The 27,473-nt window shown below is 36.2% G+C and overlaps 1 pseudogene; it reads right to left on the minus strand.

Moving 5' to 3' along the window:
- Window positions 1–22,039: 22,039 nt before the first annotated feature.
- LOC131057406 (cellulose synthase-like protein H1) lies at window positions 22,040–27,269 on the minus strand (annotated as a pseudogene).
- Between the last annotated feature and the right edge of the window lie 204 nt (window positions 27,270–27,473).

Below are 27,473 nucleotides of genomic sequence, written 5' to 3' on the forward strand. Positions count from 1 at the left end.
ACCACTCTTATGCTTTTAGTGTTTATTGAATTAAATCCTTTAGCAGGCCTGCCTTCTTGAGGGGTTGAAAAACTCTTAAACCCATTCTTTGGCCGGTGTGAAGGGAACGACCTAAGTGGGAAATGACTTTGACGCCAAGTGTTCCAACCCACTATAATCAAAAGTGAAAAGTGACGAAAGTCCTTTTCAATGGTTGCGCGCAGCGATTAGCCTTCCCCCAGTATCCTTGAGATACATAAAGCCTTTGTTCTAAAGGTTGGGAATCCTCCTGAGGGAGTTTATCACTGATGTCCGAACGAGAAGCCTGATTACAAACTTTAAGCATAGAAACTTTGAGCCGAGTCAGTATCCAAACATTTGTAATATCATAGTGCAAGGGTGGGGAAGAATCTGCCCCCAAGATCGCTCACCATATATCTCCCAAGATAACTACTCAATTGTGAAGCAATTCACTTTGGGTTAATTTCTGGCAAAAGGCAAAAAAATGGGCGCCCCCTAGGGGGTGACAAGGTTGTTTGAGCTGACAAAGTATCGAGACTAGTGGGCTATGGTATTACTTATGACCCTTGAATAAAGAGTCTGACTAAATTGTATTTTGTTGTATCTAAACCTATTAAAATATTGGGGATTTGAACACATCCTCGCAGAACATACACTCATTGTTTAGACTAAGAAAAATGGTTGTCTCTTTTGTGCCGTGCTTTCACTTATTACTTCAAAAAATTATCCAACATCATTAAAAACAAAATTCAAAAATTGCAGAAAAACCACCAAGTCAAACTATTAGGGTAGTCTAGTGTGTAAGAGCAACTTCTTAGCATGTGGAAAACATATTTTAGCGCACTCAAGCTTCACTTAGCGCATTCATTCTGAACTTTAGCACATCATCAAAATAAAAGACTAGTAGTTTAAACTTGGTGCTTTCTGGAAACATTATGGCACGTTGAAGCAACAACTTAGTGCTTGGGGATCAAGAATTAGCGCCCTGAGACCAACAGCTAGTGCATTGGCAACCCATATTAGCACATAACCTTTTAGACCAAATCAAATTCAAAACAACTAGTTAGCGCATCACAGAGGGTAGCTTAGCGCGTGGAGTTTGTTCTCTAGCGCGTAGAGGAAATTAAATAGCGCATTGGGTTTCTGTCTTAGCGCATAGCAGAAACTGAGAAAACAGGGGGCAAAATAGAAGCTATTTTTGAAAATTCTAAAAGCAGTTTAGGAAGCCTTCCTTCCTCAGATTGAGCTTCATCAAATAGAGAATCAAAACAGAGTATCAAAAACTATTCCCAAAGCAAGTTCTCCATAAAAACAAAGTTGTCTAAATCTGAAAACTAGTCGCAAGATAAAACACATCTCTCCTATCAAAATCAGGAAACATCATCACAAGTATCAATAGGTCCTTCAATCAAATGGATTTTTATCCAAAAACACACTTGTTTTAAAACTCCAAGTTGTCAAATCGAGTTTCCATATCGGGAAAGCTCGTATTCCATATCATTTGACACGCTTTGTCGTGAGGGGGCATCTAAACCTTCATTTGATAAAGTAAAACTGAAGTTTTCAAACAAGATAACCAAATTCAAAACAAAGCAAAGGAAACCATTGGTCACTTGTGCATGATTAATCCTCATATTCTGAGAAGAAAGAGTATTTATCATAACACTAAGTTGAGGAAACAACAACCCAGTTCTCTGAAACTTGCCAAACAGAATAAATTTTTATACATCAATCGCCAACTCTTCAAATCTCATCGAACATTCCTTTGTCATATGCGCTTCTATCTTCAAGACAAACCAAACGAATTTGAGAAGGAACCATTGAGGAGTAGAGCATTCTGTCAAAAATCAGCATTCAGTCAACGTCTAAATCAAGGAGGAAAGATCAATTCGGCCTTATTCCCCGAAGTGTGCATCACTTATGATATACCTTGATTTGAACCACCAACCCTTGAGCAACACATCTAAGAGGAGTCTATTCCCTTTGTCACAAAAAGTTTCTACTAGATGCCCACTATCACTCGCTCTCAACGAAACAAAGAAAGTGAAATGCAACTAGAGTCCAGCATGGATCGAAGATTATCAAATCCTTTCGAATGTCCAAATCTAGAAGACACCGCAATTTTTGAGGAACTCCTCCAAGAATGTCAAGAAAGCACTTCATTTCAAAAAATTGTGGAAAGACTCATGGAAAATGACAAAGAGAAATACCTACTTATGCTCACAAGCAAAGGAGTTAAACTCCCTGAAGACTTTGATACTGACATATTTAGAACAAGGTCTCGATATTATGATTATCAAGAACAACAAAGAGAGGAAGAAGCACGTGATCCTAAACAAAACATACCTAAGCAAAATCCAGTGGAACAGAATTTGCCCAAGAAAAAATCCTTGAGCAAAACATACCCCTGCAGACACCATTCCAGCTTAGAAACAATGCGAGGGACGAACTCTTCCCTTGGCAGGCAAATGCACCTTTGATTTCTCTCACTCAACAAATGCAAATATGGCAAAGACAAATGCAAGACATGCAACAAGGGACAACAGTACGGTACTCCTTGACTGAAATTTGTCCTTATCCTTTTGACAGACGATTAAACATGGTACCTTTTCCCCCAAACTCAGATATTCCCAAATTTGACAAATATGATGGGAAAAGCGATCCTCGTGATCATGTTCGGGAATTTTGTACCATGAGTCTTGAATTTGCCCATGATGACACCTATTTGATGAGGTTATTCCCAAGAAGCTTGGGAGGACAAACAATGGAATGGTTATCAACAAATTCATAACTCAATATTCTACAACATTCAACATGCTATCACTATGCTAGATGTTTGTAACACCAAGCAGAAAAACAATGAAACATTCATGGTATTCCTTCAACATTGGCGACGTATGGTTTCGAGATATCCTCGAGATGTGCCGGAAAAGGAAAAGATGGAAATTTTCATCGACAACTTGAATAGTGAGATGAGTTACATACTCAAACTTCAATGCATACCATCTTTTGCCAAATTGATTGAAAATAGCATCCAAGTAGAGGAAGCATGTGTCAAGAAAGGAACATTGAAATTCTTCAAAGAAGGAACAAATTCATCCAACTACAACATTTTCACATTTTAAGTTTCATTGAACCAGTTTTCCTGCATACATTTATGGTGCCCACTGTTCCGCAAACCGTATCATCCTGTAAAACCCGACGAAGAGCCTCTATCCTGCCCTCCTCGATCTGCTCATATGGTAAAAGTGTACCCACCATGGGAATCCGTAGAATCCGATAGCAATCCTCAGGTGTCACTGTAATCTCACCTATCACCAAATGGAAGGTGTTGGTGTCACTATGCCACCTCTCGGCCAATGCTGTCAACAAACCCCGGTTAATCATATACCGGGGCATCTCTAACAAAGAGGATAGACCACACCTCTCAATGATATCCCTGTCTACCTGTGTCAATCATGGTATCAATGACCACAGTCTCATAAATCGCTCTTGCAACTGAACAACCCCAATGTGCTCCTATCACAAACAAAACAAGTCCAATATCAGTTTCCTCATCAAATCAATTCATATCAAAATCGAATTCATATAAAATTGAAACGTTGAAAATCTAATCAAGTTCCACATCATATCAAATCCATTTCCATATCAAATCATATCAACTTGTAAAACAACTCAAGTTCCACATATATGTCAACTTGAAACAATGCATATCAAAACAAGTACATATCAAAACATCCATATCAAAAACCACATCATATCAAATCAACATCCGATCAAAATCAACTTGAAACATTGCAAATCAAATCAAGTTATCTCCAAAAATTATATCAAACAACTCATATTGGACACATTATCAAATGACAGCAGACACGCAAATTGAAATTTGTACCCATCCCGACAAAACTGGCAAAAACCCTACCTATTTTTCTTCATCCAAAATCCTACTTTACCCAAATTTTTCCGCTCACGCACTAAAAAATCTTATCTACATGCTAAGTTGTTGGCTATACGCTACCCTGTCCTATCAATGCACTACCCCATTAACCCTACGTGCTAGCCTGCACCTATGTGCTACCCTGTCCTATCGACATGCCACCTAAACTACCCTCTGCGCCACTTCTAGGCTATGCACTATCCTACTTGGGCCTTGCGCTGTGAACCTAACCCTACGCGCTAGGTCATACCTACGTGCTATCCTACACTACCCATGTGAGCCCTTGCTAACCCTAGGCGCTAGGTCTTTCCTACGCACTACCCTTTTTCCCCTATGCCTTTCCCTATGCCCCCGATGCGCTAACCTATTTCTATGCGCTGCGGTTTTTCCCCGACGCACTAAACCGTTAAATCCGCATGGAAAAATTCAAAAACATGCCTAAAAATGACAAAACCAAAATAAAAAAGGGGTCAAAAATGATGACTTACCGATGGTCCATATGTGGCAGGCCTCCGATACCTCTGAATGCGCTTGAATCGATGAGAAGCAAAGGGAATCGACATTTTGACTTTTTCTCCAAGTGTCACTTTCTCCAAAGTCAACAAGAACAAATGAGACAAAATAAATCACTTTTTACCTTTTTATAGGGTAAATGAAAATTAGGGTTATGTGGACGAACACGTAAATTGCTCATGGTCTCATTCCTAACCCTAGAAAACATCATTATCGGTAGATGAATCAACTTATCGCATTCAACATAGACAAAAATTTAAAATGCAATCAAATTTATCAAAACAAATCAAATTTTCAAATTTTTTATTCATCTCCCAAGGGGGCATTATCAACATTATTTATCAAATCTGGGGCATCATTTATCAAATATGGGGCACGACATGAACATCTCAACACGACATCACACTGACCATAACCAAATCATGACGACATATCATTTTTCTTTGAATCAACATGTGCACACACATCACTTCAAAGAGGGGCAAAATGTAAACATATAAAAATGACCATATTCCTAAATGAATATTTAATGTTCATTTTATTCTTATTCCTCTATTTAGTTAAATCTAATTTAATTAAATTATCCACATTCTTCTATTTAATTAAATAAATTATTCAATTTATTTATTTAAATTCACTTAAGTCCTTTATATCATTTTATTTAATTAAATCCCTTCTCTCTACTTTTTAATTAAATTTACATTTAATTAAATAGTTCACCTCAATTAAATAAATCTAATTTATTTAAATCCCCAATTTGCAACCAAATTGAAATAAAGCAATTTATTTTAATTAAATCCTATTATCCCTCATCCACTTGCATTTTCCTACATCTCCCACTTGCATCCTAACCCTCTTCCTAAATTCTTCTAGAACCTATCTAATCCTAATCAATTAGCCTAAACCCATCAATTATCCCCTTTCCCAAAATTTGAGGAGGTCACTTCTCAAATTTGGAGTAAAGTCTTCCAAAGGCATTAAAGCCTTTATGCCTTCAACAAGCAAACTTGTTGAATACCCCCAAATTTGGAAGGACTCTTACAAATTTGTCCCCAAAGTCTTCCAAACCATTAATGGTTAACTAACCCTTGTGGCATGGTTAGAGACTTTTTTCCTAACTCAACCCTCATCTAACCCAGGGGTCTCATCAAGAATTCATTGCTTTGACCATGGTTATCCCTTTAACCTTTGCACAAGAGTTTACCCCTTGGGTAAAAGCTTTATCCATTGGATAACCTTGACCTAACCTTAACCCTTACCTTCTAAGGTAACCATGAGGTCTTCTCAAGCATTTAATGCTTCTTACCTCTCCTCTCAAGAATTCTTATGTTGATAATTGTCACCATTTCATTGGTGGAAATTGTAAACATGGGTTGATAACTTTCAATCGTGACCCTTGATAAACTCCACCAATCTTGACCATCCATTGCCCTATTTTTCCTATAAATAGAGCCCTCATTTCTCCATTTTGATAGATCCAAGCTTTTAGTATCTCATTTATGCTCAATTTTATCAATACATCTAGCCTCTCTTTGTAATAGGAATTAATCTAATAAGCATTTTAGAGCATTTCTATTATCATTAGCTTAAATCATATAACTAGTATATCATGTTAGGATAGTATTGCTACTAACCTTGTCATCTTATAATCTAGTTTAGCTCATTTGTAGAATCATGCATAAATAGGATGCATTCATGTTAAAATCAATCTAAAGCATCCCTCCTTCTTGCATTCATCATCCCTAAGTCACTTTGCTTAATGATCTGAGAGCAAAGGCATTGACTTGAGGGACCTTGTGAGAGAGAGAACCATGGAACCTACCTTGGGAAGTTGAGTCATTCTTCATGACTCCATAACTTGCACCAAGAAGTCTTGTGGGTGTGTGGACAAGCCCTTTGAACAACATTTTCACATTTTGAGTTTCATTGAACCGCTTTTCTTGCATACACCTATGTTTCAAGAGACCAATATCATATCATTGAACATATCTGACATGAACCAAGTTGTCATAAAACACTATCACACTTATATATCACCATCAAAGCTCTTCACAAACTGACTTTCGTACATCCACAATATCAAATCTTCTTGCACATCATTTTCATTTACTTCTCACAAATTCAAATTCCATCCACCACACAACACATACTACTGCACTCCTTAAATAGAAGTCAGATAATAAAAATATAGTTGAGGGTCGGCCACAAACAATGTATACAATATTGCATAAAATAGGCCACTCGGAGCAAAAATATCTAATGCGGTCCACTCCAAGAGAAAGAGGGAACTCAAGTCCTTCACAAAACATACTTCTAAGTTGAATCTAGTGTGTCTCATGCACTAACAGATCCTCTAAAGTCAACACCAAACGTAGCATGCAAATAAGCAATAAAACTCAACAACTAGGCAACCAAAACATTTTCCAATACAAATTGTACTTAACATGAATCTCCACACATCATGAAGAGAGCCATAATAATATTATAAATCAACCTTGAATGCATATCCAAACCTAAAAGTATGATTCAATCAAGATAATCCAATCAGGCACACTAAATAACATAACACAACTAAACATACTAAGTACAAACCAACACAACTCACTTGTAGGACATAAATACTATCAAAGAATTAAAATGAAAATATTGCATGAACCAAATAATCATGTCCACAAAACCACAAAACAAGATTCTACATATTCAAAGGCCACCAAGCACTTTTTGGACCAGTCTAAAGGCACCCTTACTATCATAGAACAACAACAAAATTCTACATACCGCAAACCAGAAAAAATAGACGATGCAACATCCACAAAGTGCAAAAAATATATTCAAAACCATAAAATATAACTTTCATCATCTAGAGGAATGCAAATAATTCTACCACTGGATCTTTAAAAACTCTTTCCTACATATTTAACTTTTCACAACTATAACTTTCCAGAGATACTTCGCCAACACAAATTCAGTAGCAACTCTAGGTTGAGAAAATTGCATCAAACTAAATAGCAGCACCACAAACTCAATAGCAACAAGAGATAGAGAAACTTGCAATAGTAGAAGATCATATCCAGACTAGACTTCATTTGAAACAACAAGTTTGACATCGTTTGAAACAACAAGTTTGACATCAACGATGTCAAAACTTGTTGTTTCAAATGAAGTCTAGTCTGGATATGGTCTTGCATTGTTGTAGGTTTCTCTACCTCTTGTTGCTATTAAGTTTGATGAAAGTTTCTCAGTCTAGTGTTGTTACTGAATTTGTGTTGGTGAAGTATCTCTTAAAAGTTATAGTTGTGAAAAGTTAAATATGTAGGAAAGATTTTTTAGTGCTCTAGATGGTGAAGGTTATGTCAAAATTGTTTTGAAATGAAGTCTAGTTCGGGTATGCTCTTGTACTATTACAACTTTCTCTATCTCTTGTTTCTATTGAGTTTGTGGTGTTTCTATAGAGTTTGATGCAAGTTTCTCAATCTAGTGTTGCTACTGAATTTGTGTTGGTGAAGTATCTCTGGAAAGCTACAGTTGTGGAAAGTTAAATATGTAGGAAAGAGTTTTTGATATTCTAGTGGTAGAATTCTTTTCATTCCTCTAGATGAAGGTTATGTTTTGTGGTTTTAAATATATTTTTTCTACTCTGTGGATGTCGCATCTTCTATTTTTTTGGTTTACAGGATGTAGAAGTTTGACATCCATAAACATGTCCACCAAATCACAACACAAGATTCCACATATCTGGAGGCCACCAAGTACTTTTTAGAGTAGCCTAAAGATGCCTATACTATCATTGAACAACAAAAACAAGCTTCTACATCCCACAAAATAGAAAAATAGATGATGCAACGTCTATATAGCACAAAAATATATTCAAAACCATAAAACATAACCTTCACAATCTGGAGTAATGTAAAGCATTCTACCACTGGAGAATTAAAAATTCTTTCCTGCAAGTTTAACTTTCCACAACCTATAATGTTTTGGAGATACTTCACCAACACAAATTCAATAGCAACGTTAGACTAATAAACTTGCATCAAACTCAATAGAAACAAGAGATAGAGAAACCTACAATAGTACAAGACCATAACTAGCCTAGACTTCATTTGAAATAACAAGTTTGACATCAATGACATCAAAACTTGTTGTTCAAATGAAGTCTCGTTTGGATATGGTCTTGTACTATTGCAAGTTTCTCTATCTCTTGTTGTTATTGTGTTTGTGGTGTTGCTATTGAGTTTGATGTAAGTTTCCTAGTCTAGTGTTGCTATTGAATTTTTGTTGGTGAAGTATCTCTACAAAGTTACAATTATGGAAAGATAAATATGTAGGAAAGAGTTTTTAATGTTGCAGTGGTAGAATGATTTGCATTCCTGTAGATGGTGAAGGTTATGTTTTATGGTTTTGAAAATATTTGTTGTGCTTTGTTGGTGTTGCATCATCTATTTTTTTGGTTTGCAAGAAAAATAGGGGGGAGGTAAGGAGAGAGAGAGTGTGAGGTGAGATAAATAAAAATATAGATGGAAGGAGCAAGAGAATGAGGGAAGATAAAATTAGAGAGGAATAGAAGGAGAGATAGGTAGAGAGAGGAAAATGGGAGATAAAGAGAGGAAGAGGGTAGATAGATGGATAGATAGAGTCAAGGGAGAAAAAGGAGAGAAAGGGGGAGGGGAGAAAGAGTAGAGATAGATGTATAGGTAGAGAGGATGAGAGAGAGGAGGGAGGGAGGTAGGTATAAAGAAAGATGGTGGGAGGAAGATGTATATAGAGAAATATAGGTACCTATATTGAAGGAGGGAGAGGTATGTATAGAGAGAGAGGGGAGGTAGATATAAGTATAGATAGAAGGGGAGAGATAGGGGAAGAGGAGAGAAGGAGATGTATGCAGAGAAATAGAGGCAGGGAGGAAGTGAGGGGGAGCTATGTATCATAAGGGAGAGGGAGAGAGAGAATCGAGAGTGAAGGCTGAGAGGGATAGGTAGAAAGATAAGTCTTTTATATCTTGTGGGAGAGAGAGAGAGAGAGAGAGAGAGAGAGAGAGAGAGAGAGAGAGATTTATGTAGAGAGATATAGGTATGTAGATAGGGAGGGAGGTATAGGTATGTAGATAGAGGAAGAGGGGAGACAAAGATATATAGAGAGGTAAAAGGTGTGAGAGATAAATGGAGAGGGAGCATGGCAAGGTGAGACATAGAGAAAGGGAGGGAGAGAGGGAGAGATATGTAGGGAGAGGGAGAGAAGAGATAGAGATAAGTAGATAGAAATAAGGATAGAGAGAGGTGGGGAAGGGGAGAGAGAGAGAGAGGAGAGATAGAGAGGAGAGAATGTGTGTGAGGTAGGTAGAGAAGAGAGGGGTGATAGAGAGTAAGGTGAAGGGTGAGAGAGGTAGGTTTAGAGCTTAGAGAGAGGAGAGAGAGGGGGAGAGAGGAGGAGAGGGAAGGTGATAGGGATAGAGATAGGTCTAGAGATTAAGGGAGACAAAGAGATTAAACTAGAGTTGGAGAGAGAATGATGATATGAGCTTGGTGATTATTGAAATTTATGTCTAAGAAATTATATGCTCTAGAGCTTTGGGATAGAGAAGAGAATGAGATAGAGGTAGAGAGGAGGGAGATGGAGAGTGATAAAGAAATAGATAGGTCTAGAGCTTGGCAGAGACAAAGTGTGTGAGATAGAAAGATAGCAATATAATGATGATATGAGCCTACTAATTACTAAAATTTGAAAAATTATACGATCTCCTAAAATTTAGAATCTTCATTATGACTCCTAGAGATCTAAAACCATTTTCAAATATCCTACCAATATATACATAAAATATAACTTAAAGTGTAAGAAAGATAAAAGACAAAATTATATTTTCCCTATCTTTCTTATGCTTAAATGTTATATTCTATGTATATATCTTAATGAAAAACAACTAAGGGACAACAAAGAAATTAGCATTCAAAATATGTTCGTGCTTTGTGGAAATAAAAACCTGAGTGGGAGCACATTTTATTTTATCTTAGTAACAACAACACAAATATGTGTTTTTCTTGTTTATCATTGTATGCGGGAAAAGCGGGTCGATAGAACTCAATATGTGAAAAATGGAGCTCTATGGAGCCTTTCTCACACACTCACAGGACTTCTTAGTACAAGCTATAGAGTAATGAAGTATCACTCAGCTTCCCAAGGTGGGTCCCATGGTTTTCTATCTTACACGGTCCCTCAAACCAATGTTTTTGCTCTCAGATCACTAAGCAAAATGGTTTAGGGATGGCAAATGCAAGAACGAGGGATGCTTTTGTTGGTTTTAATATGAGATGCATCCTAAGCTATGCATGATGCTACAAATGCAATAAACTAACTATAAGATGACAAGGTTAGTAGCAATACTATCCTAGCATACTATATTAGTTAATGATTTAGGCTAATGATAAAGAAAGAACATGCATATTTAGATTAATTTCTATCTAAAAGAGAGGCTAAAATGATGAGCATATATGAAATGAAAGCTTGAATGTATTTGAGCATAAGGATGATACTACAAACTTGGATTATCAAAATGGAAAAATGAGAGCTCTATTTATAGCAAAAATAGGGCAATGGATGGTCAGGATTGAAAGAGTTGATCAAGGGCTAAGTTTGAAAGTTGGGAATCCATGTTTGCAATTTGCACCAATGAAATGGTGACAAATGTCAACATAGGGTTGGGTTGAGAGAAGGGGTTGGAGACATTAAATGCCCGAGAAGACCTCATGGTCATCTATAGATAAGGGTTAAGCTTAAGTTAGGCTTACCCATTGGATTAAGAGTTAATCCAAGGATAAACTCTTGTGCAAATGATTAAGAGATAATCATGGTCAAAGCATTAAAGGCTTGATGAGACCCTTGGGTTGGATGAAGATTAAGTTAGGCAAAAAGTCTCTAACCATGTAAGAGGGTTGAATTAACCATTAATGGTTTGGGAGACTTTGGAAAATTAAGTGGTTGAAGACTTGAAGCCTTTAATGGTTATCAAAGACTTTAAGGTTTTGAGAAGTGACCTCCCCTTGCTTAGGGATGTGACAAAGTTTAGAAGATGGGTTAGGCTAATTAGAAGCGATTAGAAGAGTCTAGAAGAAATTAGGAAGGAGTTTAGGAAGACAAGTGGGAGATGTAGGATTTTGCAAGTGGATGGAGGGATAATAGGATTTAATTGAAATAAAGTTAATTTAATTCAATTTGGTTGCAATTTGGGGAAATTAAATAAATTAGATTTATTCAATTTAGGATAACTATTTAATTAAATTTGAATTTAATTAAAAGTGGATTGGGGGGATTTAATTGAATAAAATGATTTATTCATTAAATGGTAAAAAGAAGTCTAGTGAATTTTAATTGAGCAATTTACTTAATTAAATAGAGGAATGTGGGTAATTTTAATTAAATTGGATTTAATTAAATAGAGAAATGAACATAAAATATTCATTTAGGAATATGGTCATTTTTATACGTCTCCATTTTGCCCCTCTTTGAAGTGATGTGTGTGCACATGTTATTTCAAAGAAAATGATGTGTCAAATATGATGTCAAAATTTGATCGATATGATGTTGTGGATATGAAAAATTGATTTGATATGAAAAGTTGATATGAGACTGATGTTGATATGAATTGATATGAAATTGATGTTGATATTTGATATGATAATGCCCCCTCGGGAGATCGTTTGTGCACACAAGGCATGAATGATCTCTCGAAAGAAGAAGAATTTTGTTTGAATAGATAGAAGAGTAGATAGTGATGGCATGCATGGGTTTGATAAGATTGATTAGATTGATTGGAATGAGAGCAAGTCTGGTTTCAAGTATGACACCTCCTGTATAAGACATGGATGATCGAGCATCTGGTTTCAGGAATGATACCACCTGTATAAGACATGGATGATTGAGCATCTGGTTTCAAGAATGATACCGCCTGTATAAGACATGGATGATCGAGTGTCTGGTTTCAGGAACGATATATCCTGTATAAGACCGATCAAAATGCCTAGTTTCAGGAACTATAGATCCCGTATAAGAGCTGATCAAAACATCTGGTTTCAGGAACGATATATCCTGTATAAGAGCTTATCAAAACATCTAGTTTCAGGAAAGATACATCCTGTATAAGACATGATAGAAGATAGTTTGGAAGAATGATAGAAGATAGTTTGGAAGAATGATGAAGATAGTTTAGAAGAATGATAAAAGATAGTTTAGAAGAATGATAGAAGGTAGTTTGGAAGAATGATGAAGATATGAAAGTGAAGAAAGATTCCATGATGATGTGATAGTTATGCATGTGAGGGATGCAATGATGAATGATGAATGATATTTTGAAAATGAGATGTATGATATGATATAAAACTAATTGTAAAATGATATGCAACTAATTGTAAAATGATATGTAACTATTTGTTTTTGAGCATCCTCATTCTGCATTTGTCATCCTTGTATAACCATATGTTGTTTGCTTTCTGTGTATATATCATCATTGAGCATTTATTGATTTTTGGATATGTTGAAAATTTATACAAGCACAATGGTATAATTGAACCATAATGACCTGAGAAAAATTTACATGATTTTTGATTTTGCAAGATAGCACAAGCGTCGAGGTATAATTGAACCAGGACGACTTGAGTGCGGATTGCGTAAACATACAAGAGTTAACCTTTGTCCCATACAAATTCGAAATGTCCTCAGCGATATGCCACCTGATTTCTTCATAGGACAAATTTGCATGGTAAAAGACTTCACTCGCAGATAGAAGACAAATAAAACATCACATTCCTTCCTTGCTTCTCTAGTCGTAAGACATCCTTGAGTCACTTAGGAGATATGATAAGCAAAAATTAACAACCATAAGTAAGCATGCATGCTATTTGGAATGTATTCTTGTCAATTAAAAAATCTTGCAAATAGATCTTTGTTTAGTTGAAATTAGTTCAAGTCTGTGATGTTTAGCCTTCTCGCATTGTCGTTTGGCATTTATTGGTTGTTTTGATCCTTGTTGTCTTGCTACGTTTTTGGTCTGATGTTGAAAATATTGAAGGCGAAATTCCCCTAGCGAGGTCAGGATTTTGCCCCTTGTTGTTGATACTACTTTGATATGGATATGTACACTGATCACCAAGCCATGGTGGGATATTATTTCGATAATTGTTTCAAATAAACCAAGAACAATGACTACACTAAGTATGTCCAAGATTGATAAGCATTTGTGAATTTCTGGTGATGCCTCAGATGGGTGGATATGATATGTACAATATGATTTGTGAAACATGTATTTCCATAAATTGATAAAGATAAGGCTAACTAGAACAAAATCTAGCAGTCATAATGATTGATGTCATTGTTATGATTTGGTCGATGATTGATAAGAATGTCTGGTTTCAAAGAGTGAGTACCCCCTATAAGACCGATCTGTCTAGTTTTGAGTGTACCTATCCTTGTATAAGACATGTTGATGTTGATGTTGATAGATGGATTGATTATCAAGACTTGATGATTGATAGGAATGTTTGGTTTCAAAGAGTGAGTACCTCGTATAAGACCGATCTGTCTGGTTTCAAGTGTACCTATCCCTGTATAAGACATGTTTGATGTTGATGTTGATTTTGAGTAATGAATTGATTAACAAGACATGTGATAAGTTTGATTGCAGACTTTGAGAGTTTTCCTATTGTTGATCTAATTTGATGGATGGTCCATGTGTTCATGCTTTGATTTTTTTTTATTTTGTTGATTTTTAGTTTTTGGATATTTTGATTTTTTTGATTTTTTGGATTAGAAGAAAGATGTATTTGGTTGCCCCAATGTATATCAAGACAAGGAATGGATGAATGGATGACTGAACCATTGAGGTGGAAATAGATTTGTTGTACATAGTTTTGATCAAGATCAAGGATGAAAAAGGGGATATGGATAGAGATAGGATATAGATAGCATTGGATGATGGAAGCAATGAATAGATAGGGTAGATAGATATGAATTAGAGTGAAGCACGATTGTAGAAAGAATTGGATGATAGAAGATATGAATAGATAGGATAAGGGATATGGATTAGAGTGAAGCAAGATTGTAGAAAGAATTGGATGATAGAAGAAATGAATAGATAGGATAAGGGATATGGATTAGAGGACATGGGAGATATGGTAGGAAGAATAGAGTGGATGAACTTTGCCCCCAAGCATAGAGGTTTCCATTTGCAAAAAGGTGATATGTAAGATTGTCATAGTATTTAGCACCATCTGAATAAGTGTTTCTAAACTTTTCAAAGATAGAGACCCAACCCACACTTGGAACCTCTGGAAAATTCAACTGAACATTTCTAGCAATTGGGAAGTAGACTCAAAAGGGAAGAAGAATCCCAAACTGGATCAAGGTACTTAGTCTTTGATTGCCCATGTGTGTGTAAGTGGGTTCATTCTGGCTCATATGATCATTGTAATCTTCAGAATCCAACATGGATAGCTACATGAGTTACCTTGACTTCAAAAGCATCTTGGATAGAGCCTCGTTGCCTGTGAGCGTCCATAGCCCCGACGAGGTTATCGCTATAATCTCACAAATATTGCTCCATTGCCAGCCAGATGTCCATAGCTCCGATGGAGTTACTTGCATGTTCCCATAGCCAATCATTTTGATATTGCATTTTGCTTTTCTTGATATGCACTTTCTTGCTCATTCTTTTGATATTTCTTTTTGCTCTTTATTTTTCTTGCATTGGCTTGTAAGTGATGAAACTTACATGGGTCTGATAATTACAGTGGCGCTGAAGCAAGATTTTAGATTTTTCGCTATCCATGTCTTCAATTTAAGAGATCACAATGATTTAGAGCAATCAATTAAGTGTATGAGATATAGTAATCAAAAGATGTCAGTACCAAGATACGATAAGTGGTTCTTTTCTGGATTGAGTGTGTATCCCAACCAAAGAAAATGTTAAAGAGGAACAACCTTGGATTCTGAAGCATTTCATGAATAGATATCTAGGAAAAGGACTGAACATTAGATTCGAGCATGGGCAAGTATGTGACAAAATGACACAAATTCCTATTTCGTAGATGAAGGATTTATGCAAAGGATTGAATGAAAGGGATGGAAAGAGGTGTTGGATAATAGATAGAATGTTTGAAGATTTGTGCAAGGATAGATAGAAATGTTTTTAGGATGAGTGTTGGTACTTGAGAAGTGATGAAGAGATGGAGGAAAATTGAATTTTGGGACAGAAGGACCCTAAATAGATAGAGAAAATGATAGAAGAATAGTTTTGGAAAGATGTTTAGATAGAGGGTTGAAAGAATTTCAAAGATGTGCTCCTCGTTGATCTTTCTTATGGATCATTTGAGGTGATGGATTGGTGGATGGAGGGAGGTAAGGACCCAAGATGGATGAAAGGGATGGAGAGTTTGATTGTGGAATGAAAGGACCTAAGATAGATTTAGAAGAAGAAGAGTTTGACTTTGGAATGAAAGGACCTGAGATAGATTTGGAGGATGAAGAGATTGACTTTGGAATGAAAGGACCTAAGATAGATTTGGAGGATGAAGAGATTCCTTGATCTTGATCTTGACTTGGAGTAGGATCATTTGAGGTTGTGCTTTTCTCTTGATTTTGAATTAGAATAGTGGAGGATATGGAAGGAATATCATGATTTTTCTTAAGAGATGGATGTTGAATGGGACTCTGCTCTTGAGATGAAAGAGGGTCATTGTGGATGGAATACCAAAATTTTAGGGGATCATCATAAGATTCTTGACAGGTGGGATCTTGATCAAAAATGGGATTAGATTGGAGAGCCATGATATTGTGATCTTTATTTATGCTAGGACTAATTTCCTTTGACTGAGTTTCCTTTTTCTTGGTTTGATGATGAATGGTCATACGAATGATAAAAGTCGATGTTTTTGATAGTTTGATGTAGAGAAATACTCCTATCGATAAGGGTCTTAGGACTAGGTTGTCTCTTCTTTAACTTAGTTTTTTGATAAAGACTTGTTCGTCTCAAAATATGAGGAGTGGTCATACACGAATAATCAATGGTTTCCTTCGATGTTTGGATTGAGATACTTCGTTTAGAAACTTAAGTCTACTTTTATCAAATGAAGGTTTAGATGCCCCCCCACGACAAAGTGTGTCAAATCATATGGATAAAGTCTCCCGATATGGAAACTTGATTTGACAACTTAAGGTTTAAACTTGGTATGTTGTTTGATAGAATCCTTTAGATGATGGACCTTTTGATCAAGGTGATGATAATACCTAATTTTGATAGGATAAAGTCTTATCTTTAGCTAGTTTTGGATTTGACAACTTTTGTTCTAAGACTGACTTGTTTGATTTGGAAATGATTTCTCTGGTGTTTTGATTTGATTTCTTGTGATCTCGTTTGATATTGGACTTGAAAGGATACTCAAGAAGTTTGAAAACTTTTTCTAGAAAGGCTTGTTTTGCTTTCTGGTTTTCTGAGTTTTGACCATGCGCTAAGCCAGAGACTAGATGCGCTAAAAAAAATTCTCAACGCGCTAGAGAAAAGACTCCATGCGCTACACTACCCCCTGATACGCGCTAACTGGTTTATTTTTCTTTTGCCTTGGTTCAAAAAGGTCATGCACCAATATGGGTCACCAATGCACTAACTGTTAAACCCTACGCGCTAAAGTTTGGCTTCCACGTGCTAAGCTGATGCTTCAACGTGCTAAACTGTTTTCAAAACGTGCTACTTGAAACTGCTAGAATTGGATTTCTATGAAGCACTAATGTTAAGATGTAATGCGCTAAGTTGAAGGTTTAATGCGCTAAAAGATGGTCCCCACGCGCTAAGAAGTTGCTCTCACGCACTGAACTGCTCTGATATATTTTGACTTGGTTGTTTTTCTGTGATTTTTGGAATTTTTAACACTTGTGATTTTGATGGATAATTTTGTTTTTGGATACTCAAGCTTACTAAGTCAAATAGATAAAATCTTGATTACTTGGTTTGGTATTCCCCTAATCTTGTTGGATGAAAGTCTTTCCTCAAGATAGTTGAAATGTTGATAACCATCTCAAAAGATGTTTTGTTGGATTTGGAAATCTTCTCCACTTTATGATTTTTCCTTGTTTGAACTGACTTTTGAGTTTGATTGTTGGATACTTTGTAGGATATTTTAACATTTGTGACAAGAATACATAGCACACATGAAGACAATGATCATCCTAATGCTAAACATTGAGTGTATATTCTTTTGAGGATGTGTTCAAATCCCCGATGTTATCACTGGTTTGATTTACAACAAAAGACACATCAAATAGACTCTTTATTGAAAGGTCATTGACAATATCATAGCCCACTAGTCTCGATACTCCGTCGGCTCAAACAACCTTGTCACCCCCTAGGGGGCGCCCATTTTTTTGCCTTTTGTCAGAAATTAACTCAAAGTGAATTGCTTCACAATTGAGTAGTTATCTTGGGAGATATATGGTGAGTAATCTTGGGGGCGGATTCTTCCCCACCCTTGCACTATGATATTGCCAATGTTTGCCAACTGACTCGGTTCAAAGTTTCTAATTCTATGGTTCATAATCAAGCTTCCTGTTCGATCGTCAGTGATAAACTCCCTCAAGAGGCTTCCCAACCTTTAGAACAAAGGCTTTACGTATCTCAAGGATACTGGGGGAAGGCTAATCGCTGCGCAAAACTGTTGAAAAGGACTTTCATCACTTTCCACTTTTGATTATAGTGGGTTGGAACACTTGGCGTCAAAGTCATTCCCCACTTATGTCATTCCCTTCACACTGGCCATAAACGGCTTTAAGAGTTGATTTCAACTCCTCGGGAAGGCAGGCCTGCTAAAGGATGTAAAATGCTTTGAAGGAAAGAAAGCTTTTTAAGAGAGGTTTGGTTTTTTGAATCACCCAGTTAAGGGAACAGCATATACCTTCCTCTTTCGATTCAAAGCAATCACAAATTCTTTTTAAACCTTAAATTCAGTGATTTTCTAACCTCTACTGGGAGATGTTGCTCCAAGAAAAAGCATGGTGTTAATTTTACTTCCTCAAAGCAGTGATTATTTAATCTAAGGAAATAACCGCGTCAACAAAGCAAAAGGTTCGATTTGGTCAACAAATAAAAATCGGTAAACAAAAAGGGAATCACTTCCCTCTTTAATTGTAACAAAACTTTTGAGGTGAGGTTCTTTCCTTTACAAAAATGAAAGTGGATCCTTTTATGCACCAAAGGATGGTGAGGTTCTTTATAAGCTCTATTTTTGCGAAAAAGAAAATTTTGTGTTGTTCTTTTTAGAGCCCAAATTGAGAAATTTTCTCCTATGAAAGCAAGAAAAGATTTTGATTTGTTGTTCATTTTATTTGCCCAAAATAAAAGTGAGTTCAATTTTATTTAAACAAGAAAAGAAAGAAATTTGAACTTTTGCCTAACTTAGAAAAGTTAGTAAAAATTTAAACTACTTTAGCTCTAGCCTAAATAAAATGGATCCAGAATTTGCAGTCAATGGTCAGTAACCTACAGAAATCCAGTCAATTTGTTAGCAAAAAGGCGAATTCCGTGGACTTCCACAAGTCTAAATTTTAGTTTCTGTTACAAATTAGTTTTTTTTTTCTGTCTGTGATGTGCTACAGAACAAACTGTATGCGCTACAATATAACAGCGATGCGCTAAAAGAAGGTTTCAACGCGCTACACTATTTTTGGGATGCGCTACTCTGTGCGCTGAAAGCGCTGCTCTATTTTTCTCCTGCGTCGAGACCTACAAGAAAAATAGTAAATCCTATGCGCTAATATATGAACTTTACGCACTAGATGGTGGACTCCACACGCTGAACAGTAAACCGAATGCGCTAAGCTGTTAACCAGATGCGCCAGGGAATGTTTCCCACGCATTGATTCCTGTTTCTCGCGGACCTGCAAAAGTGGTTAAATTTAAAAACCGATTTGATATATGGAGTAATGCCCCACGGTGGGCGCCAGAAATGTATGCGGGAAAAGCGGGTCGATAGAACTCAATATGTGAAAAATGGAGCTCTATGGAGCCTTGCTCACACACTCACAGGACTTCTTAGTGCAAGCTATAGAGTAATGAAATATCACTCAGCTTCCCAAGGTGGGTCCCATGGTTCTCTATCTTACACGGTCCCTCAAACCAATGTTTTTGCTCTCAGATCACTAAGCAAAATGGTTTAGAGATGACAAATGCAAGAACGAGGGATGCTTTTGTTGGTTTTAATATGAGATGCATCCTAAGCTATGCATGATGCTACAAATGCAATAAACTAACTATAAGATGACAAGGTTAGTACAAATACTATCCTAGCATACTATATTAGTTAATGATTTAGGCTAATGATAAAGAAAGAACATGCATATTTAGATTAATTTCTATCTAAAAGAGAGGCTAAAATGATGAGCATATATGAAATGAAAGCTTGAATGTATTTGAGCATAAGGATGATACTACAAACTTGGATTATCAAAATGGAAGAATGAGAGCTCTATTTATAGCAAAAAAAAGGCAATGGATGGTCAGGATTGAAAGAGTTGATCAAGGACTAAGTTTGAAAGTTGGGAATCCATGTTTGCAATTTGCACCAATGAAATGGTGACAAATGTCAACATAGGGTTGGGTTGAGAGAAGGGGTTGGAGACATTAAATGCCTGAGAAGACCTCATGGTCATCTAGAGATAAGGGTTAAGCTTAAGTTAGGCTTACCCATTGGATTAAGAGTTAATCCAAGGATAAACTCTTGTGCAAATGATTAAGAGATAATCATGGTCAAAGCATTAAAGGCTTGATGAGACCCTTGGGTTGGATGAAGGTTAAGTTAGGCAAAAAGTCTCTAACCATGTAAGAGAGTTGAATTAACCATTAATGGTTTGGGAGACTTGGGAAAATTAAGTGGTTGAAGACTTGAAGCCTTTAATGGTTATCAAAGACTTTAAGGTTTTGAGAAGTGACCTCCCCTTGCTTAGGGATGTGACAAAGTTTAGAAGATGGGTTAGGCTAATTAGAAGCGATTAGAAGAGTCTAGAAGAAATTAGGAAGGAGTTTAGGAAGACAAGTGGGAGATGTAGGATTTTGCAAGTGGATGGAGGGATAATAGGATTTAATTGAAATAAAGTTAATTTAATTCAATTTGGTTGCAATTTGGGAAAATTAAATAAATTAGATTTATTCAATTTAGGATAACTATTTAATTAAATTTGAATTTAATTAAAAGTGGATAGGGTGGATTTAATTGAATAAAATGATTTATTCATTAAATGGTAAAAAGAAGTCTAGTGAATTTAATTGAGCAATTTACTTAATTAAATAGAGGAATGCGGGTAATTTTAATTAAATTGGATTTAATTAAATAGAGAAATGAACATAAAATATTCATTTAGGAATATGGTCATTTTTATACGTCTACATTTTGCCCCTCTTTGAAGTGACGTGTGTGCACATGTTATTTCAAAGAAAATGATGTGTCAAATATGATGTCAAAATTTGATCGATATGATGTTGTGGATATGAAAAATTGATTTGATATGAAAAGTTGATATGAGACTGATGTTGATATGAAATTGATATGAAATTGATGTCGATAAAATTTTATCAGCGTCTATGATTTGAACAATACTACTTACCTACACTCTTCTACGATTTTCTTTGTCACCAATCCTCTATCAACTATAATTCAAACACACCTTCAACAACTTCCTAACACATACAATCTCTTAGAAATACACACACATCTTGTTTTCTTTAAACATGACCTGATCTGACTTTTGACAACCTTTTACTTCTTAGCATTCTTCACCTTATAATCAAAAATATTTTCACCCAACTTTCACAACTTTTATATCTTTCATGAAAAGAGCAATAATTTTTACCAACAAACAATGATCACCTTTTTATATCAATGGGTGATTGTCGATTTCTGCTCTTCTACAGCTACGGCTTCTCTTCAAATCAACAATGGCTCCTTGAAATTCAAATACAACGAAATCCTTCTTCTGCCTTGACTAGCGATACCTTTTCTTGATTACTAGCAATCCTTTGAAAGTTTTTGCGGCATCTTCAACTTGTCGAATTCCCATCTCCAATCGGCTTGAAGGTCTATGACAGCTTCCTCGACAATCCTTTGGCTCTCTGTTTACTCCAACACTCACCTCTGTCTGCAAGTTTCTTTTCTTCAGGCGGTCAAAAAGCTTTCTGCAGCGGCAATCCATCTCTGATTTCTTCAGGCGGTCAAATAGCACTCGATCTCCTTGTCCTCGCATGTGTTCTTGATACTTTGCAATGACTTCCTCCTTGCAGTGACTTTCTCCCAGCTTTGAAATCTCCTTCCATGTAGTTTCAGCAAAACAACTCTTCCTAGATCTCACAGAACATAATACAGAACACATAACAGAAATCTGTTAATCAGATCATGGGTAACTCAAGCAACAAGACACCCTCTAATTCATGTGCCTCTCCAGGATCTCCAGGATCATTTCCCATAAGCTCTGATACCACTTTGAAGACTAGACACAGCACATATTTATTGGATGAAGACACAAACAAAAAACAGAAATGGAGACCATGACAAAAACAGAACAGTATCAAACATATGCTAAGCCATATTATTTATATCGATGCCAACACAACAACAATTACAACTGCAGATACATCTGCCAGTGACTGAGCAATCCTACAAACCTTGAGCGCTAAGATTACAATCTCACACATCCATTTTATAAGCAAACATATAATATATTGCAAAGGCTTTAGTAGCAAGTCAAATAAGAAATTTATGATAAGCAGATGAGATGTGCGGCTGATGAAGGCGTTGAGCGGCTGAAGACGCTGTGAGGGTCCTCCTGATCTTTGCCGACAGTAAGCTGGACAGTAATTAATCTACTATCTTCCAACAATTCAAGCTGTAATAAGTTTTCAAGTCCAAGTGCTGCAGCTGTGACAGGTTAGTTAAGCTGTGACACCATCCCAAATCTAAGTGCTGCATAAGCCATTGGATGGGTGACATAGAGGCCTTGTCTACGCTTCCGCATTTTGCATATGTAATCAGGTCATTCCATGAGAAAAAAATTCTTGGAGGCATTCTGTCAAACAGTTCACGTGCCTTGTCTGTGCTTACACATTTTGCACCTGGGCGGTTGCAGCTACAACTGCAAAATTTCTGTCATTCGTTGTGAGATGGATGTCCATGCCTGTTGCAAAGCTCCCATTTTCGCTTAGGGTATGAGGATGCTGGCTAGATTTTCTGCCAGACTCTGATTTGAACATTACTGTGGGAAGGAATTGAGATTTGGGGATTTCTGGTTAGCTTTTTCTACAATGAACGAAGCAGAGTAGAACAGTCAAAACACTTTGTCCCAGCGCATAGTTTTTACAGTCAAACATTTACAGATCGTAAGAGTTCTGATGTGACGATAATTGCATGTCCATTAGCTTCGATGGATGTTTCAAAGCTCCCATTTCGGCACATGCCGACTAACAAATGGTTAGTAACGGTGATGGGGAACAGCAGTCAATTAAGAAGTCAGCGCTTGGTGTATGTTGATTAAGCCCAGTCCTACATAACTCAATATATTATCTTTTACATAAAGAAATCACTTGGAATCTAGATATTATTAATCCTTATCAGAATAAATGAACTATGTATAAATATAGCCAAGGCACTGGCTTTAATGATCACACTCCATGGAAGTCCACGTTTACCCTTTTTGACCAGTCCTTTCAAAAAAGGCCACAGATTAATCACCACCCAAGCGCTGCAAAAATACTCTGCAAATTGCTTGTCCTTAACTTCACATTGCCCACCCACAATTTGCGAAATGCTCTGAACTAAAGCTGCTAAGTTTATCAATAGCACTGTAGTTGGTGGAATGAACAAAGGAGAAGAATTAAAGGTAAAATCACCCTCATTAACCTCCTCATTCTCACCACCTTTTGGTGTTACAACAAAAACAGTTTCAGATAATCCTATCAACTTCATCACAACATCAAATGATGCAAACAACCGTGAAGATAATCTCACTATCAACGCCATTCTTTGATTATTCCACCATTCTCTTATAGAACAACCACACATAAGATATTCATAAAGCCCATTTCCATAGATTGAAAGGAATAAAGCAGCTGCAACCATAAATGCGGGCTCTTCCACCTGCAGGAACAATAATTTATATCCATTACATGCAGGGAAAGAAATTAACTATAATGTTCACAAATAACCAAAGTAGTTCAATGAAACAGAGTACTAGAATACACTAGTAAAGTAAAGGGAACCTAATTTCACCAGAAGACAATAATCAACTGCTGAATGATAGATTGTAGCTGACCTTGGGAAGGAATGATTTGCCACTTAACAGACTGAAGGCAGGCAATAACACATAACCCAGTACTGCCATTGAGGTGATTGTAGACATGGTACAAAAAGCATAAAGCATCCTCTGGCGAAGTGTCAGCTGTCTATTCATACCAAAGAAAGGGGACAATCTGCTTATCAATATTTCAAGCATTCCTGTGTCCCATCTCTTGTACTGTACAAGACTGTCTGGACCATTTCCTGGTGCACATCCCATGAAAGCAGGCTTCTCAGGGGTATAATATATAGAATACCAACCTAAGCTGTGAATTTTCAGCCCTGTCATCACATCCTCAAGAGTGGATCCATACATCCATCCCACCTGTAATGTGTCACAAATTCACAATATACAGTTGTTTCATTTTTCTAGCTTGATAGACTGGGTGTTATTATCACAAGGAGTATAAGGTTGTATAACTATATATAAATGGATAATTTATCATTTATGTAGATCTTTTAGAAGATCGTTCTCCAAATAGCAAGCAGGCTTACCTCTTTTCCCCAAGCAGTGTTAGCTTCATAGCTACAACTAGCAACCTTCAAGGCCTCCTCTATAGCCAGGGAAGGATATGACTTATTATGGAATCCACTGCCTCTCATAATGGTCTGAGCAGATGCTACAAGAGAGGAAGATACTCCAAATGCACTTCTTATAGCTTCATGTTGAAACTCTGCAAGAAACAAAAGAAAAAAAAAAATTTAGAATGAATATTTTTCCAAATTTAGTTTTCCTTGAGGATAAATGAGAGATCAGTCTAGAGTCCCAATGATGAAATAAACTACTGCAAAGGTTATCCAAAGGTTTAAATAACCATTTCATGAGATAGAAAAATCACTTTTTAAATTTGGGAATTGCCTCGTTGTTTCCTTACCTTTTTCTTTGATGCTAGGACATTTGTCTTCACTGTAGTGTTGATCAGCGGGTGATGTTCGTGGTGGGACTCCATATAACCCTTTTCTTCTATGGAAGCAGCATGTTCCTCCGTACACGGGGCCTTGGATTCCATTCATTCCTTTGAAAAGGATCTACATATATTTCAAAGAAACCCTGACCCCTTGTTAGCTAACTATAACGCTATAGATTTCCAACAAGATAGATAACATTATTTAAATTCACTTACATTGAACACTGATTTTAACTGATTTCCAAATGGGTCATCCTGAAGGGTTCCATAAAACAACTGAGGAAATTGAATAAATCCACAATCTCTTTCAGAAGGACAGTCCAAATAAAAGCATATGGCATGTTGTATAACTTTTGGGTTGCAGACATGCATATCACAATCCAAATTAAGAATGAAAGGAGCGTTGGTCATCAATCCTGAAACTCTCGCCTGAAAATCCATCACCAACAACATTTTATAAGACAATAAACTCAGAATGCATTTAATAAGAAGACCATATCAAACCAAATGGACAGTGAAATAGAAGATGCTTACTACTTAGACTTTACAATAAGGGAAACTAATGGTTTTTGATTAAGTAAAAGGGGTTTTTGCCTTTCTATAAATTAGAAATGAAAAAAACAAAAAGTGGGACAGCGACACTGTGTAACTAGGACAACAGCATAATTATAGCAAAGGAACAAACAAAGACATAAAAATATTAAACCAGACTATACTCAAATCTCACATGAATGGAAAAAATATATATATTTCAGAAGAAACCTTTCTTTCCTATTATACTTGGAACTGAAAAATAAAATATAAGGGAAATAGAATTAGTACCATAACATTCATTGCTCCAGCTTTATAATGATGATTGAACATAGGTCTTTTTTCTCTCGCAACGTATATCAAGTGTGGCAGAAGAAGACCTTCCTTTTCTTGGACCACTTTGTTTTCATGAATAACCTGTGCATATGAATGAAGCATATTTGAAGTTAGAATTAAATCAGTTAGAATTAAATCTAAGTTGAACATATGACAATGCATCATCAAAGAAATTCTGAACAAGAATAAATAGTATTCCAAAAGAGTTTTTTTGTGTTTGTGTTTTTAATAATTTATCATCACCTTCACAATACTTGAATGGTTTTTAGCATCTGAACTTTTGTACATAAAATCATAACACCGTTCTCAGAAACAGATGGCAATGTAACATGTCCTATCTCCATTGCATCAGCAATCCTTTTCTTCATACTTTCATATTCTTCCTGAAAAAAAGCAAATATTTTAGAAGCTGCTTACACTCATCATTCTTTACTTGTAGATTTAATCTCTAGTACATGAAATCACAAAACAACACAGTCAAACAGAGCAAATGAGATTTATTTGAAACTTAACACCCATACAAATAATATTCGAAGTAACTAGATTTTTAGTGGGGCTTAAACCAAATTTGGCCTACAAGATGTGAAAATTAGTCCTATACTATAATCTTAGGTCTAGTGAAAATTGAATAGCTATTATAATACCTTCATGCACTGCCATTGTTGGAGAAATTTTGGGTCTGATGACTTGGATGTTTTGGAGAAATACATTAATGGAACCCTTAAGTCAATGTTGAAGTTCCTGCAGAAAGGCACCCATTTTTTGGCAAATTCCAAGGTTTCCACCAGAGAGTAGAAAGTAATAGGAGATCCACCATCATCTGATACATAACATGCAATTTTTTCTACTGGGTAATCCAATGCAAGCACTGAAAGAACAGTATTGGCCGTTATAATAGCAGGCTCCTTATAAGGGTCAGTTGTAGTGATAATTATATCCACAGAAGGAAGCTTAGAAGCAGATTCTCCACCATACCTGCAACACAAATAATACTAAACTATAAAAACTAATGAATAAACTTTAATTTTAAATTGATACAAATCTTATAATACTGATATTATACATGGGTGGTGGTTAACTTTTGTTCACCTGAGCGCAAGCCTCTCTGGGTATGCTTTATATTCAACTGACAGCCATATCAAGTTGTGATAAAGAACGAATTGCAAAGAAAACCAAAGCTCACAGCAAAAAGGAATGATCCATATTACTCCACAGCATTCATCAAGGGAATACAATAAACGATAAGTCAAGAAATTCAGTAAAAGTAGCAGGTGAAAGCATACATAAGCTCTATAGACATATGACTTATGAATGTATTTCTCATACAAAGGATTACTGTTACTTGAACTTAGTGTTTTTTCCATTAGTAATAGTCAATGAGATTGCTAAGCACTGTCCAAATAATTTGAGAGAATACAATACTTCTATCTATGTGGGTACTGTCTTTGTATTTCTGACTTATAGAGAGGAAGCCTCATTGAATTGTAGCAATATATTTTGTTGTCTTGAAGGTCATACTTCTAGAAACAATTTGCATGATTTATGACCTTATGTTTTCTTGGCATTAATAGTACTCCAGATACATCTTGATTGTGCAGAAACAAGGTGAGGAAACGATACTTCTGACGCTTCTTGATCAGAACAAGATGCCGTTTCAGTGGAGGAGATTTTCTGCAAGAGAGCTAACTCAACACGGTAGTGAAATTTATGTGGTAATCTTGTAGAAGAATACAAAATGCTATCCTGCATGCTTTGGTAAGCACCAGAAGAATACAAAAGTGCATATTGGTTGCAACGTGGAGAGGTTAGGCCGTGAAAGGAGAAGTGGTGCAAGTAACTCAGGTAAGGTCTCATTCCGGATCTATTTTTTTTCAGAAAGCCCCCTTCCATAAGACC

The sequence above is a fragment of the Cryptomeria japonica genome, chromosome 5 (genome assembly GCF_030272615.1).
Source record: "Cryptomeria japonica chromosome 5, Sugi_1.0, whole genome shotgun sequence".
NCBI lineage: Eukaryota > Viridiplantae > Streptophyta > Pinopsida > Cupressales > Cupressaceae > Cryptomeria > Cryptomeria japonica.